The following is a 7,266-nucleotide window of genomic DNA, read 5'->3' as shown; positions in this document are numbered from 1 at the left end:
AAGGTATCGGAGAGTCGTTACTCCCCACTAGTCCTCGTTGGAGCACCCACGCAAGGGTGTAGCTCCCCGTTGATCCGCACAAGGATCAGTGCTCTCTACGGGCTGATTCTTCGACACTCCATCGCGATAAATCACCCACAACCGCTCACAAGACGACTTGGGTCATCCACAAGCTCCGTCGAATGATCACCAAACTTTCAATCACCATCGAGCCTTCTAGGTGATGGCGATCACCAAGAGTAACAAGCACAAACTCTCACTTGACCAAGACAAACCTAATGAGAAAGGTGGATGCACACTTGCTACTCCCTATGCACTAATGTGGTCCTTAATCTTAGATTCTTAAATCTCAATCACCCACTAGGCTCTTGCTCTCCCTTGCACTCCAAAGTGCTTCCTCAGCTGAAGAAATAGGCAAGAGCACTAAGTTGGACGAGTAGGAGAAGTATTTATACCTCCCACTACAAAACATAACCGTTGGGGTTCAACTCAGCAAATTTCAAAGTGGCCGGACGCGTCTAGTCAATACACCACGCCTGCAAAGTCGCCAGTTCAAACAATCGACCGTTGGAGTGACCAGACCCTGATCAGCGTCCGGCCCTTCACGACCAGACTGCGTCCGATAAAAAAATGCTCTCTGGTGCCTTACTGATGTTGACCAGACTCCAGGTACCCAGCGTCCGGTCACTTGGCACCCTGTGTCTGGTCCTCCCTAACAGTGAGGTCCCACTACTATAGATACATGTAGAGGCTCATCTGGTCCTAGCCTATGGCCAGCGTTTGGTCGCCATCTGCCTGCTCTGTCAAGCAATTTGCACTGACAGGATGCAACACCTATGCGTCCGGTCCAACGTCTGATTGCCTCTTAAGTCCCCATTCACTTTAAATTTGACCAACTCTATGAACGACAATGACTTTAAATAATCTTTGGGCTGTCCCTGAGCTACCTAATACCAAGTTTGATAAGTGTGCACCACACCTAACATATTAGACTCACCTAGGTAAAGCTACTAGTTCATACCCCCCTTAATAGTATGGCCAAAGGAAAAAACAAAGTACTAAACTACTCTAAGTGTCTCTCAACGCCAAATGACATTTAGAACTAGCCCGTCCTTAGCCTTGTCGTTAATCATTTGAAAATCGAAACGATTTCCATCGATAGAGGCATGAAAACCATTGATTGCCCAAACAATCGCCATTATCGTGACCTAACTCAAATTGCCTCTACAAAACACACGTTAGTCACAATAATCTTGTGTTGTCATTAATCATAGAAACCCAACTAGAGGCCTAGATGCTTTCATCAGTACCACTCTTCTTCCATTGTAGTCAGCCATATCCTCCAACTTCTTGTCATCGCTGGTCATATGGTTTGAGCAGCCTGAGTCAATGATCCAATCCTCCTTGTAATTGACTCTTGGATCTATCATTGCTGCAAATGCAGATGCCTCCATGTCCTCCTCTAGTTCTTCTTCTTCAACTTCTTGAGAAAACCTAGCTTCAACATCCCACTCGTCTTCACTGATGTATGCTTCTTTCTTTTTCTCCTTTGTGTTGGTGGTCATATTTCCTTCAAAACACTTCTTTGGTAAGCGACAATATCGAGCAAAATGACCCTTCTTACCACAATTGGAGCATCCATCATTTTTCCTTCTTATTTGTTCATGCTAGTCTTCTCGTTCATGGGCTTCCCTGAAGAACCACTCTTCGCCTTTGGGTGATGCTTGCCACTTTGTATCCACCTTGGCTTGGGCCTTCCTTGTCCATGAGGTGGACCCTTGTTCTTGCTAGTGAAGAGCACCTTCTCTTCTTCCTTCATAGAAATGCTCCCCATCTTCTTGGCTAACTCTTCTTGATTAGCCAACAAGTTTTCTAACTCCACCAATGAAGGTTGAGTTGGCCACACTCTCACTGTGGCTATAAATCCATGGGATTCCGGTCAAGGACATTTATGATAATCCTACTTGTGTGGGCCTTACCAATCTTCTCATTCGGTGCAAGCTCTGATATCTCTCGGCATAGGGTTTTTACTTTTGTGAAATACTGACTAATAGTCAGGGTGCCTTGTCAAATATCCTTTTCTAAGAGTTGGAGGCGCTCTTCATTCTTCTTAGAGAATAATTTCTCCAAAGTCTCCTAGGTCACCTTTGGAGTATCCGCATCTCAAATATGCTCTAGTAGGTCCTCTTCAATAGTTGTCTTCAACACAAACATAGTCTTGATGCCTTTGACATGCCATTTCCACAAGGCATCATCACTTTCCTTTGGTGGAGGCACTGTTTCGGTACCAACGACAACTTCTCATAGGTCTTGACCTTGTGGGTAGGACTCTATGAATGTCTTCCAATAGCCGTAGTTGTGGCCATTGAGCTTCTTGATCCCATTAGCGCTTGAAAGATCTACCATGGACCATCTTTGGTCCTGGACCAATGAGCTTCATAGTCCCAGATTGTGCACCACTAGAGTTTCCCTTAGCATCTTGATGTTGCATGGAATAAAGCAAGCACCTTGTGCTTACTAAAGCCTCCCCTAGACGATCCTAGACCGTCTAGCTCCGATACCAATTGTTGAAACACGGGGTGGCCCTAAGACCCACTAGACTGATGACCTACACCTAAGACACATCAACTCACCCTAGAGTCAGTTAGGCCTTTTAATTTCTAGTTACTTATTAGTGTGCGGGTCCTTTCAATGGTAGAGCCACCTTCTCACTTTCGGGTGGCAGAACCAACCTACGATGACTGATTTTTGGGTGGTAGAGCCAACCTATGATGAAGCGTAGACCCTTGTGATCCCAGGTGGCAGAGCTAACCTTCGATGGATCACAACTTATGCACTAGTAGCTAGATATTATGTGGCCTAATTGGGAGACTAGTCAGCCACCTTATTGGGCCATGTCGCTTGTTCTTTATTGACCATCTGATTCACGTTTCAAAGTTGATCAAGCCGTTGATTCTGGTGTCTAGCTCGATGTTGGTGGTCTTTAACGATCAAATCCGACTGCCAACTAAGGTACAAAATGAGGAGAAATTGGCAATCTTAAACACATATGTATTTACTATTAAGCAAGTTCCGCATATATTTGGAGAATATTATTTTGTAGGACATAAACACAAATACTTGGAAAAATTTACTGGAAGACACTTTTCGACGTTGATTCGCGCAAAGGAACAATGGAGACGCCCATCAACTCGACTCAACCAGGCAAAGTACTCACCAAGGAGTGATCCAGGTCTAGCCCATAGCCCACCACTCGTAGGCGGTGGTGAGGTGGCTTGGTTAGGGGGTGGCCGACCCCTAGGGGTGGGTGACCCCCTGCCAGCGCCTCTTGGCCACTCCTTCGATAGGCGGTGGCATGTGGACATGCTAAGGTGGTGCAGCCCAGGACTTCACGCCAAGAATAGCTACAGCACCGACCTTGCTCCTTGTATAAATAGAGAGGTACCCCCTCTACAACACACACCATTTGGCATACTCACACATCAATTGAGTTCCCTCACACCTCACTTAGTTGTAGCTTTACTTTTAGTAGTTTAGAGCAACGCAAAGCTACCTTGGAGAGCTTGGCTCCTTGGAAGAAGAGACCTTTGGGTATGAATAGAAATATGAGTTCTTCCAAAGTTATGCTCTCATATTATAATTATAGTCATACTTATGAACTAGAGTATAGTTGTTATGTTATAATCTTGATATATAAGCTAGTCTATAGTTTGTGTATCATAAGAATAGCATGCATGACTTTATGCTTAACTACTCATATAACTTATATAATCAAAATTAGAGCTAAGTTGAGGTGGCGGTTCATCGTGCTTTCGGGTATGCCCAAATCCTTTGCCTGTTGATCCATAGGGTCAAGGACCATGGGGTATTTAGGTAGTTTTTGTATACGCAAGCGTGGTGCTTGGGTATGGAGAGATAGGTGAATGCATTGTCCCTCTCCACGGTTGAGGTGGTAGGCGGTAGGTGGTGACAGCTCTGTCCATCCCTTGTAATCCCCCACGTTCGTTGGGGTGTAGGAGCCTAAATTATCACATGAGGTTGTTGGTAGACCAGTACTCGGTGGCCTCCTGACCTGCTTCACACTTAGCCCTCAAACTAATTATGTAATTTGTATGAACATTAACTAATCTTTGTATGACTATACTAGACCAATGCCTGCTCGACTTATTTATTTTATCCTTTGAGGAATGCCAAGTGTGTGTCCACTATGTTGAAATCACCATTTTTACCCCTACTATAAACATTGGTGTACTTGCAAGCATTATTATTCAAGTTCATATCCATACTAGACTCTTAATCAAATGCCTTCCTTTGGGAAAATATAAATAACGATACCCTGAATACTTTTAGGTGAAATGCTATAATGATAGCTCCATGCGCTTGTGGATAAATATCTAAAATAGTTAAGGAACTATCAGGGCTATTACTTAGTGGCATTGCTAATCATTAGTGATGACGCTAAGAAATACCAACAAACACTTCTGGCACCGCTGCTAGGGATATAAACCTAGTATCTACGTTAAGAAGTGCCAACACTCACCTGTCCAGGCACTTCACAAATTCTCTAGCCACACGCAGGAACGAGTGTGGCCGTGGGTCTAAGCGGCCTTGGCCGCCACCACACGTGGACCACAAGCGTAGGCGCAGCAAGATGAACACACCACAACATGGATCTACCTCATGCAGTCGTGCACCGTCGGGCGTCCGCCTCTCCTTGTTGCTGCCCTCTCTGTGCGGCGCTATAGCTACCATCTCTGCCCGTCTCCTGTCATCATCGTTCTCTCGCGTCTCTAGCCATCCTTCATCGTTCCCCTTAGGCGCTGGTTCACATCGCCCCCAATATCCCTCCACTTTAGTGCAAAGAAGGCTTGAGCTCTACTCTAATGCTAGTTTTGCTAAAATACTGCATACGCATTCAGAGCTCTGATTCATGTGCTTTGTCCTTTGAGGTAATTTATTACAGAATGTCATGTGTGTTCTTTGATGAGTAGGCATACTCATTTGCTTTTTTAGATTTATTGCTAGACACCTCGGATGGCATCAGATTATGGTATTTTGAAAGTACTGTCCCCTGTACACGTAGTGATTAGTTGAATGCTACTCAAAAATAGATGAAAATGTACATGACTAATCTATGTGGCTACTATTCATTTATTGTAAAGCAATGGACAAAACACTTAAGTTTAGGTGGAAAGGTGCTCTCATTTCATTCAATGCCTTGATTGGCGCTAATTTTGTTTCATTTGAAAAACATGACCAAATTCCTTTTCAATTGATCAAAGCAATTCAGTCATCATATGATATGATGACACTTATACATCGTTTCTCTAGCAAATTGTAAATCTCTTAGACCCTACATGAAATTACTACATGTTGGTGCAAAGATGGTGTAGTATCATGGCAAGGAGGGGTGCCTCTATTTAAAGGCTATGGGGGCTCATAGGAGGATGACATGTGTGCCCCTTCTAGATAGTTCCAAGATAAATATCTATGTTCTATATTATTCTAATTTTCCATGGTGATAATATCTAGTATCTTCATGCCAAATATCTAGCATCAAGAGAGGTGTAGATCCTTCTAGAAGTTTGCAATGTAACCTTCAAAAAACAACAAAGAAGAGTCCTTCACCACAAGTATATTTAGTGGTACAATGAAGGATTGTGCAACCTTCCTTCATTGTACCTTGAAGATTGGTGCTAGCCATTTCTTTTACCCTGTTTTGGAAGTCAATAGACTTCTCATCAAATCTATCCATGGCAAGGTAGATGTCGCTTGGATGTAGGGTCATGTTTATTTGGGCAAGAGCCTCCAACTTACAGAGGTGATCAACCTCCATGAAACACATAGTTTGCTCCTTTCTCTTGTATAATCTCTGATTTCTGTACACCAACATCATATGTTAGTTATAAGAAAGTGTTCAAAATAAACAAAGCACACAACAAAAGGAAGGAAAAGACATACTGGATTTTTTGATTATTTGGTTTGCGGGTCCTGCTAAAGATAGCTTGAAGACAACCTTGTCACTCAGTTGATAGGCCCTCTTCTTTAGCACTTCCTCCATATTGATAGTCTAAGGAACACTAATAGGATCTTGTGTAAGCTGTTGGCTAACAAACATTAACTCTCAAGGGTTGAACATTGATCTGATCTCTTTTAAATCTCTTGCTAATACAACCAAGAAGCAAAAACAAGTCCCGGATCTTGTTAGTATGGCTTACAGTAAGCGATCCGTTAATAGCACCTTGAATATCCAAGTTATCTGTCCAGAGCAATAGATTATCTATACCCTCCTCAAAACATCTAAAGAACCAATGCTGCATGGGCTTCTACATCATGTATTGAGGGGCACTCCATATCCATATACATTTCTAAACATATAACCTTATCTTCCCTCCATATTATTAATGAGATTGTTGCTTTACCAGGTTCTCCATCTTTCCTATCAAGATATGACACATCAATTTCACCTTTGCAGAACCCTATCATGTCATAATCATAGTGTACTGTTTCAATAATGCTATAGATGTTGGAACCCCAGCCCTCAATAATAGATGTTCTATTGCGGAGTACCTGGTTCCAGAAAAAAAATCCATTCCTCCTCATCAACTAATCTTTCTCTCAGCATCATCAACTCATAAGCACTGAGGTACTATGGAGTTCTCTTGTTTACTAGATGATAATGGTGATGTAGGAATTCCGTGGAGTTGTCATGTAGGTCCTCAGGAAGTATCAGACATTTTGAAATGAGTTGAGGTTTGAAATTCTTGCGAAACTTTTGCTTTAGAAGATCCTTATCAAGGATTTTTTATTCTATAATAGCTCATCTTCATTTTCTCCAATAAAAGTTTAGAATTACTGGTTATAATTGGGCATCATGACTTCTGTTCCACACCATGATTTACTTCAGAATCAAAATAACGGTGGTTTAGCTTTGCTTCGTTCAACTTGGTCAGGTATATGGCTCTGCTTCCTGGAGAACAAAGAGTGATAAATCCCTCGATTGTGAGTGAAAGTGCATCAAGCCCTTTAGTGGGTTTTGGATGATTGAATGACAACATGATTAAAGGTCTAACCAATTAGCTAAGTGTAGGATAGGAAATAGGTTATCTTATAGGTATTTGATGAAAGCCAAAATGATGTGTTGTTGTATAAACAATCTAGTTCAAACACAAGACAACAATACAAAAGATACTCATGAAAGGCTTATTCATTGTGGGATTTCGATGACTCGTATGAAAGCAAGCACGTTGAAAAATAATCAATGAG

The 7,266-nt window shown here is 42.4% G+C and overlaps 2 pseudogenes; both read right to left on the bottom strand.

Annotated features, from left to right (window-relative positions):
• Positions 1-1,654: 1,654 nt before the first annotated feature.
• LOC136531491 (uncharacterized) lies at positions 1,655-2,406 on the bottom strand (annotated as a pseudogene).
• Positions 2,407-5,599: 3,193 nt separating this feature from the next.
• On the bottom strand, positions 5,600-7,005 carry LOC136531490 (uncharacterized; annotated as a pseudogene).
• Between the last annotated feature and the right edge of the window lie 261 nt (positions 7,006-7,266).

Source organism: Miscanthus floridulus, unplaced genomic scaffold (assembly GCF_019320115.1).
Source record: "Miscanthus floridulus cultivar M001 unplaced genomic scaffold, ASM1932011v1 fs_363_4_5, whole genome shotgun sequence".
Classification (NCBI taxonomy): Eukaryota; Viridiplantae; Streptophyta; class Magnoliopsida; order Poales; family Poaceae; genus Miscanthus; species Miscanthus floridulus.
The sequence above is the reverse complement of the archived record's forward strand: the minus strand, read 5'-3'. Positions and strand labels throughout refer to the sequence as shown.